A 10,176-nucleotide genomic window follows, 5' to 3' on the forward strand; every position below is an offset into this window, starting at 1 on the left:
AGGCACGTGCCACCACACCCATCTAATTTTTATTTTTAGTAGAGATGGGTTTCACCATGTTGGCCAGGCTGGTCTTGAACTCCTGACCTCAGGTGGATCTGCCCACCTCAGCCTCCCAAAGGGATTACAGGCGTGAGCCACTGTGCTCGGCCTGCCACATTTAAAAAGTAAAAATAGGATTAATTTGAATAATATACATTGTGGAAGCCATTATATTTCAAATGTTATTTCAACATGTAATTGATATAAAATCATTAATGAGATATTTCACGTTTTTTTTCTACCAAGTCTTCCAGATCCGGTGTGTGGTTTATGCTCACAGCACATCACCATTTGCAGGAGCCGTCCTTGGGTTCCCAGAAGCCACACGTGGCAGGTGGCCCCTGTACTGCACAGATCAGGTCCTGCCTAACCCTAACCCCCAACCCTTCACCCTCAAAGATGTAGGTGTAATAGAAGATCCTGTGGGGATTAAACTTGCAAGGGTTTTCTTTTCTTTTTTCTTTCCCAGGGTAGAAGTGAAGGGAGATTATACCTGTTAGAAGCTTGGTGTATGCCCAGAGTCCTGGGCATACAGGAGTCAACCAAGTCTTGTCTAGGAAGCGGGGAATGGGCAGCCCTTTGTGTACAAGGGTTATGAAAGGAGAGGTTTTGACATGGGTCCTCAGAAGAGAACCAGGTGTCTGCACCAGGCGTGTGTGTGTGTGCGCGCATGTGCGCATGTGCACTGCAGGCAGCTCATTACCCTGGAGGACGGGGAGTGGGCTCTTGTCAGCACAGCTTGGAACAGGAAAGCTATGCTCTGGAACCCTGTGGAGTCCTGGCTGGGGGCAGCAGGAAGGTTTCTAGGAGGGGGACCTGGGTGTCCTTTCTTTTCTTTTCAGCACCTCCTTCCATCTCTCCCTTTTTCATGCCCCCTTTCTCTCCTTGCCCCAGAACTAACAAGGTGGGCACCGCAGGTGCAAAGGTCCATATCTACCTGCTTCTCCTTGGAATGCCCAGGCTCTGAGTGGTTCTGAGGAGAGTCCTGGGAGAAGGGGCTGCAGAGGCTGGATTCTGTCCACCTGGAGGCCTGACTTCCAGGCGTGGAGCCCCTCATACGCCTGCACATTGCGACTGGGCAGGCGACCCCGTTCACCTGTCTGTGGCTTCAGACACCAGCACCCTCCCCTCAGTCACTTATAAAATGTGTGTGGGTGTGGGAAGGGGATCCCAGACTAAGGGTGGTGCAAGGGGCTGTCTGGGGCACTGGGTTGATGGCTGGGGTCTCTAGGACAGGCCTGGTATAAAGGGTCATTCATTGTGACAGGTGTGCGGTGGGTACTGGCCTGGTCGTGGCCAGCTGGAGCTTTCAGCAGGATGTAATCAGGGCTGAGGTACACCCCTCCCTCCTGAGCTCGAGCTGTGCTCTTGGCAAAAGTCATTGTTTCAGACTGGAGCACCGTGTTGGTAACAGGCAGCCTGGCCTGGCCAACTAACCATACAGCTAGAAGGTCACCTCGGTGAGCAGCTGGTGCAGCCTCTCGTGGTACAGATGGGCAAATAGAGGCCGCTGGCGGAGGGAGAAACTGAAGACTGACTCAGGGCGAGAGTGCGCCACACTGTATCTGAACCAGCCCATTCACAGCTCTCTGAGGCGGGGCTCGTTCTCCCTGTTTTACAGATGAGAAGAGCCAGGTTCAGAGGCGTTGTGAGCTTGGTAGAGGCTTGTGGCTGCTAAGCGGCAGAGCCATGTTCCAACCCCCATGACGGTGATGCACATGTGCCTCCTGATGGGAGCTCATCTTTCCTTCAGTGTCTCTCCCCTTCCTCCAGAACCTTGTATCTCAGAGTTTGGGCACAGGGAGGGAGAATTTCAGGGAGTGAGCCTGGCAATGTAGCTGGAGCATCAGGCCAGTGACTTAGGTGAGTGAGAACTAGAACTTTATTTTTCTATCATTTTACTTAACGTCAGTTCAAGCCCTCTTGGAGGAGGGGAAGCAGAAGAGGGAAATGCGCAAACTCAATCTCAGGTGGTTTGAATTCTTCCCCTTTGCCCCAAGAGGTGGTCTCGGTTAGACCAGGTGGCTCTATCCTGATTATAGTGCCATTTCTAGGGGCCCAAGAGTCATTCTGCTGCTTGGGCATTGGCGGCACCCAGACACTTCTGTGAGGTGTTCACAGCCCTGTCTAGACATGCACCCACCCAACCCCATCCCCACCAATTCTCCCTCTAGGTCTCCTGCTGTCCTAGGGGGTTCACTCTGGGTGCAGCTCTCCTTGGTTCCTGGACCCTTGGGTTCAGCAGCTTCCTAGGACATCTCAGATTTCATATTGATGATTTCCATGATCTCTCCTCCCTGCAGCATGAGGGATGAAGGGTCAGCAAGGGAAGTGGGGAGGTTTTCCCTTGGACTCCTAGGGACAGACCACTGGCATGGGAAGAGCACCCACTCTGGTCCCTGGCTGCTCTGCTGATGGGGTGGGGATGGGGGCAGTATTCTGAGGCTCTAAGCGTGCAGGTGGTTTCCATTCTCTCTTTCTTGTGGACAGTTCACATATTGCTCTGACATCATTAGTCAGCCTCAATCTCCCAGGGCCATGGGAGTCTGTGCCCCACCAGGCTCTGGAAGCCTTCACTTTTTGTATAGAGCACCTTGGCATAAGTAACTCCATCTCAGAAAAAGACTCCACTGGCCAGATGCGGTGGCTCATGCCTGTAGTCCCAGCACTTTGGGAGGCCAAGGCAAGCGGATCATGAGATCAGGAGATCGAGACCATCCAGGCTAACACGGTGAAACCCCATCTCTACTAAAAATACAAAAAATTGACTGGGCGTGGTGGCAGGCGCCTGTAGTCCCAGCTACTCGGGAGGCTGAGGCAAGAGAATGGCGTGAGCCCAGGAGGCGGAGCTTGCAGTGAGCTGAGATCGCACCACTGCACTCCAGCCTGGGTGACAGAGTGAGACTCTGCCCACTCCCCCCCTCCAAAAAAAAGAAAAGGACTCCACCTTACATTTCAAAAGGCATCAAACCAACAGGGTCCAGATATTTGCCTAATCAATAGAGATAACACCCAAACAGATAAGGGCATCACCCTTTACCATCAGTCCTCAACACAGGATTCAAGGACCATAAAATGAGCAAGATTCCACCACCTAGACACAGCCATCTTGACAGACCCTGTCTTGCTGTCACTTGTGATCAGCACCCAGCATCTGCCACTGAAGGCTCTGCCCAAATCAAAGAGTCTTCCTTGCAAGATGTTAATGACTATCCGGATTAGGCCAGGACTGATTCATTAACCCTTTTTCCTCTCTCCTCTTTTCTTTTCTTATTTTTGAGATGAAGTTTTGCTCTGTCACCCAGGCTGGAGTGCAGTGGCACCATCTCGGCTCACTGCAACCTCTGCCTCCTGGGTTCAAGCGATTCTTGTGCCTCAACTTCCCGAGTAGCTGGGATTACAGGTGCACCTACCACGCCCGGCTAATTTTTGCTTTTTTAGTAGAGATGGTGTTTCGCCACATTGGCCAGGCTGGTCTCAAACTCCTGCCCTCAGGTCATCTGCTCACCTCAGCCTCCCAAACGTGCTGGGATTATGGGTGTGAGACACCACACCCGGCATCTTTTTTTTTTTTTTTTTTTTTTTTTTTTTTTTTTGAGACAGAGTCTCGCTCTGTTGTCTGGGCTGGAGTGCGGTGATGTGATGTTGGCTTACTGCAGCCTCCACCTCCCAGGTTCAAGCGATTCTTGTGCCCCAGCCTCCCGAGTAGCTGGGGTTACAGGTGACCGCCACCACACCAGGCTAATTTTGGTATTTTTAGCAGAGACGAGGTTTCACCATGTTGGTCAGGGTGGTCTCAAACTCCTGACCTCATGATCTGCCTGCCTCGGCCTCCCAAAGTGCTGGGATTACAGGCACGAGCCACCGTGCCTAGCCTCTCCCCTTTTCTTTTGATGTTCAATGTTACTGTTTGGTGTGAAATTTTAATCTATAACATTTCTATATGAAGTATACTACAGTGTATGGTTTGCAGTATCAACTGACTTGTTGAATGGCTCGAGCCTGTGTGCACATGGCTCTGACTACCAAGTGAACCGAGAGTGCTAAGGAACATTGCCTCCTTGGGAACTCCATGGCGCTCGTGGCTTTTATGATTGAAATAACATCGATAAAAGTCTGACCCTGTGGAAAGACAACGTGTGTGGACCTGGTTATGTCTGAGTTTAAGCTGCTCATGACACTTTCACTGGTCAACGCAGGGAGAAGGGGCAGGCTGGTTTGCCCAGGACTGGAGTGGGGTAGTTCCTGGGAAGATGAACTTTCAGTCCTGAAACAGACATAACCTGGGCGAGGGGGCTCACCTCCATAATCCCAGCACTCTGGGAGGCCAAGGCAGAGGATTGCTTGAGTCCAGGAGATCAAGATCAGCCTGGGCAACATGAAAAAAACCCATCTCTGTAAAAAATACAAAAATTAGCCAGGCTTGGTGGCATGCACCTGTGGTCCCAGCTACTTGGGAGGTTGAGGTGGGAGGATTGCTTAAGCCAGGAAGGTCAAGGCTGCAGTGAGCCAAGATCATGCCACTGCACTCCAGCCTCAGTGATGGAGCAAGACCCTGTCTCAAAATAAATTAAGATAAAACAAAAAAATGAAACTGGGACGTCCTGGGTGAACTGGGATTAGCTGGTCCTCTTATCTTTCTCCTTCCTTCTCTCTCTCCCTCCCCCAGCCTGGTACGGCTGGCCTGTAGTGGGAGGACAGGGTCAAGGGCCGTTTGTCTTTGTGCTTGGGACAGGATACTAGGCAGACCAGGCCTTGGGAGCTGGTTTTGGGGGATGAGACTCCTCGGTGAGACCCGCTTCAGCCCTCCATACTGTTCCCACCTCCAGGGTTTCTCCTAACATTTGGGCCATAGTTTGCATTGTAACAGCCATCTGTGGCCATTTTAACTTAAAAACAATATTTTGAATGATAACTTTTCTTGTCCAAATGTTGGCATCAAGTTAAACTCTGGGGGTGGGGTGGGGATTATAGTGTTTCCTGGGACAAGTGGCGGAGCCGCCTCCAGGGGGCGCTCACAGTCCGTCTGGGTCCGTCTGTGTGGCCAGCGATGCCTCCCGGGATGCAGCCTGCAGACCCCTCAATGGGTGGTTCCCAGGAGCCATAGGAGAGACCGCTCAGGGCGGGGTGGGGGTGGGGTTAGTGTACTGACCTTTCAACTCCACAGTGTGATTCCTCCTCCCATTAGGAGACGGTCCCCCAGAAGGTCTAGCCCTGCCCAGAGTGGGACAAGGATGGGCTTCAGGGAATTTATATGCAAAGTGGTGTGAGGGAGACACGTAGAGTATTTCTAGGGAAAGGGCTCATGGTTTTAATTAAGTATCACAAAAAGGGTTGGTACCCACTTCACGGTTAGGAACCCTGCTCTGGGTACCAGAATCCCCAGACAGGGGCAGTAGCTCCCTATTTCCCCTTGCCCCCCGGCCCTGCTCTACTTGAGCAGGGCCCAGGACTCCCCGTCTGAGGGAGCAGAAGGCCCAGTCCTGCTGCTTACTTGCCCCATGTTGCTGGGCCTTCAGTTCCTTGCCTGTAAAGCAGGGATGTGAGTACCTGGTGTGTAGGGTGGTTCTGAGAATCAAAGGAGATGATCTTCTCGGGCAGGGGTCTGTTATTCCCACAGAGCTGGGCACAGGGAGCCCTTGCTGCCTATTCTCGGCTGATGCCCCTCCTCCAGGGACGAGGCCCTCTCTCCTGCAGGGCAGAGACATGGGCAGTGTCCGTTTGCTGACCAGGCCTTCCTGGCTGCAGCGGGACAGCGTGTCTCCCTCACAGAGGTAACAGGTAGGTCATGTAATTAAGCTAGAATGTGAGTTCCGCAAGAGTAGGAGTTATGTCTGTTTTGTTCATTCCTGTGTCATCAGGGCCTAGAACAGAACCTGGCATGTAGTAGGTGCTCAAGAAATATCTATTGAGGCCAGGCATGGTGGCATAGTGGCTTATGCCTTTAATCCTAGCACTTTGGGAGGCTAAGGCGAGTGGATCACTTGAGGCCAGGATATCCCTGGCCAATATGGCGAAACCTCGTCTCTACAAATTACAAAAATTAGCTGGGCATGGTGGTGTACACTTGTAATCCCAGCTACTCGGGAGGCTGAGGCACGAGAGTTGCTTGAACCTGGGAGGCAGAGGTTGAAGTGAGCCGAGATTGCACCACTGCACTCCAGCCTGGGAGATGGAGTGAGACTCTGTCTCAAAAAAACAACAACAACAGTAACAACAACAACAAAAATATCTGTCGAATAACAAATGGGGCACTGGAGAAGGGGAGCCAGACATATCTAGTAAAGTGTAGGGAATGGGTGGGGAGGGACTATGTGACGTTTTCCCGAAGACCCAGTTTTAGTTCTGCCATAAACTCTTTAGGTGACCTTGGGTGAGTTCCTTCTCTTCTCTGGGCCTGTTTTCCCAACTATAAAATGAGGGGATTGGCTGAGGAGGTCTTCAGCTCAGCCCAGCTCTGATACCCTGTGCCTCCATGAGGAGCATGCCCCACAGTGTCTAGGGAAGAGGGCCTGATGGGGGAGGAGGGAGGGACATGAGAAGCCCAGGAGGTCTGAAAGGGACCAAGAGGAGCTGCTGTGGCATGGGAGCATGGCAGGTGGGCACTCATTCTGTAGTGAGACCCAGACCCATCTTCTGGCAGCTGGTGACTGGGGCAACTTTCTGCTGCCACCCACAAGAACAAGCACCTCTCCTCCCGTCCCCAGCCCTTCTGCCTTCACCCGCAGAAGGAGGCGCTGCAGGTGTGTGCTCCTTCTCAGTGTGCAAACTGAGCAAATGACAAGACTTCTAGGATGCAATGTTATCTGGGTCCAAGCAGAACTGCTGGTTGAAGCTCTGGGGAAAAGAGGTTCCATCTCTAGTTGAGGCCCTGCTGCACCCCTTGGACTTGGGTTGAAACCTTCACAGCCCCCTGAACCTTGGAGTGATGGCGAGGTGACATGGTGGGGATTTCACGTAGCTCCATGATATTATAAGACATTAAGTACTCAGCTTACCACCACTGCCCTTTCCTTCGTCTCTTGTCCTAATTTTCTTCTGAGAGTAAGCTGACAATTACTTTCATTCTAGAGCCTGATATAAAGACAAATTGGCCAGACACAGTGGCTCATGGCTGTAATCCCAGCACTTTGGGAGGCCGAGTTGGGAAAATCACTTGAGCCCAGGAGTTCGAGACTAGCCTGGGCAATATAGTGAGACTGCGTCTCTACTAAAAATTAAAAAAAAAAATTTAGCCAGGTGTGGTGATGCTATCTGTGGTCTCAGCTACTTGGGAGGCTGAGGTGAGAGGATCACTTGAGCTGGGGAGGTCAGGACTGCAGTAAGTGGTGATTGCATCACTGCACTTCTAGCCTGGGTGACAGAGTGAGACTCTGTCTCAAAAAAAAAAAAAAAAAAAAAAAAAATCCAGGCATGGTGGCCCACACCTGTAACACTTTGGGAGGCTGAGACAGGTACATGGCTTGAGCCCAGGAGTTTAAGACCAACCTGGGCAATGTGGCAAAAACTCATCTCTACAAAAAATACAAAAAATTAGCTGGGTGTGGTGGTGTGGATCTGTAGTCCCAGTGACTCAGGAGGTTGAGGTGGGAGAATCACCTGAGCCCAGGGAGGTCGAGGCTGCAGTGAGCTGTGTTTGTGCCACTGCACTCCAGCCTGGACAATAGAGTAAGATAAATAATAAAATAAAATAAAATAAAATAAATGAGACTCTTATATGTTCTTCTGAGAAAGTTCTAGCATGTTGCCCACCACTCACAAGAAAACCTAGCACTGTCTCCAGCAACCAGTGAAATCATACTAAAACCCAATTAGATTAAAAATGACTTACAACAAAAGTAGAATGTGCTTTTGTGTGAACATTGCAGAATTATATGAGTTGGTTTTTTTTTTTATTTTTTATTTTTTTGAGACAGAGTTTCGCTGTTGTTGCCCAGGCTGGAGTACAATGGCGCGATCTCGGCTCACTGCAACTTCCGCCTCCTGGGCTCAAGCGATTCTCCTGCCTCAGCCTCCCGAGTAGCTGGGATTACAGGCGCCTGCCACCATGCTTAGCTAATTTTTTTGTATTTTTAGTAGAGACGGGGGTTTCACCATGTTGGCCCAGCTGGTCTGGAACTCCTGACCTTAGGTGATTCACCTGCCTTGGCCTCCCAAAGTGCTGGGATTACAGGTGTGAGCCACTGTGCCTAGCCAAGATTTTTTTTTTTAAGTGAAAACTCTCCCTTCCCCTCCATCTCATTGTCTAATATGAATATTTTGGTGCATCATTCCAGACATTTCTATGGATACATGGACTGCACACACATTTATATGCTTTTTTGTACAAATAAGATCAGAATCTACATACTATTCTGCAATATATATATATTCTTCCAAATCAGCATTTGTGAGATCCCTTCACTCTTTGACCACACTAATGTACATTTGATTCATTTCCAGTTTTCTATTATTGCAAAAATTGCTGATAGGGCCTTTTGTACCTAATCTTCGTTCATTTGTGTGAGTTTATCTGCAAGGTAACTTTCTAGAAGTGGAATTGCTGAATCAAAGCATATACATATTTAAAATGTTTATAGATATCATCAAACTGCCAAACTCAAATTTTTGTACATTTACATGTTCACCAACTGCAATTTGCTTATTTCCCCATACCAAGACCTGACCATTTAAAAAACCTTTATCCTGTAGGTGAGGGTTGTATCACAGTGTTTTAATTTATATTTCTTCAAATGTAAGTGGAGTTGAACATCTCTTATATTTATGAACCTTTTATATACTCTTTCCTATTCTTGAGATGTCTTTTTTTTTTTTTCTTTTTTTTGAGACAGGATCTCTTCCCATCACCCAGGTCGGAGTGCAATGGTGAGATTGCAGCTCACTGCAGCCTCAAACTCCTGGGCTCAAGCTATCCTCCCACCTCAGCCCTCTGTACTGAGTAGTTGGGACTACAGGCGTGCACCACCATGCTCGGCTAATTTTTAAATTTTTTTGTAGAGATGAGGTCTCACTGTTTTGCCAAGGCTGCTTTTAAACTCCTGGCCTCAAGCAATCCTCCCACCTCAGCCTCCCAAAGTGCTGAGACTATAGGTGTGAGCCACCATGCCCAATTATTATTATTATTTTTTTCATTTTTAAAATCTACGTGGTAACAATGATTACTGTTCCCTTTATGGAGTCCTGGTTCCTTGACTTGTTGCATTTTTAACACTACAGCCCTGGAGACTGTGAAGGTCCTTAGGTCCACATATAGAGATCCAAAGGAGAAAGGTTTTTTTGCCAACTGCAGCTGAAGAGCAAGAGATGTAGAGGGCCTGTCCTTTGCCAGGTCTAGAATCTGATCCCTGCAGGGAGAAAAGGTGCAACTGAGAGAGGGAAGGTAAGTTGGAGAGAAGTCTTAGATTTTAGTGTCCCTGGAAGCTGTCCTGTCTCCCCTTGACTTCAGTCTCTCTTAATGCAAAAATATGATTGGATTGAATCAACTGAACTAATGCCAAAGTGATGTCCTGTTTTAACGTTTGATGCTGCAACCATAAACAAACAAACAAAATCATGTCCTTTGTAGTGACATGGATGCAGTTAGAAGCCATTATCCTAAGTGAATTCATGCAGGAACAGAAAACCAAATACTGCATGTTCTCATTTATAAATGGGAGCTAAACATTGGGTACTCATGGACATATAGATGGGAACAAAAGAAGAGACTACTAGAGTGGGGAGGGAGGAGGGGAGGCAAGGGTTAAAAACTAACTATTGGGTACTATGCTCAGTATTGTGGGATGGGATCACTGGTAATCCAAACCTCAGCAGCATGCAATATAGCCAGGTAACAAACCTGCACATGTACCCTGGAATCTAAAATAAAAGTTGAAAACATAATTAAATAAAACTTCTAGGCCAGGCGAGGTGGCTCACGCCTGTAATTCCAGCACTTTGGGAGGCTGAGGCAGGTGGATCACCTGAGGTCAGGAGTTTGAGACCAGCCTGGCCAAGATGATGAAACCCTGTCTCTACTAAAAATACAAAAATTAGCTGGGCATGGTGACACACGCCTGTAGTCCCAGCTACTCAGGAGGCTGAGATAGGAGAATCGCTTGAACCCGGGAAGTGGAGGTTGCAGTGAGCCAAGATCAC

Source organism: Macaca mulatta, chromosome 7, assembly GCF_049350105.2.
Source record: "Macaca mulatta isolate MMU2019108-1 chromosome 7, T2T-MMU8v2.0, whole genome shotgun sequence".
NCBI classification, from domain to species: domain Eukaryota; kingdom Metazoa; phylum Chordata; class Mammalia; order Primates; family Cercopithecidae; genus Macaca; species Macaca mulatta.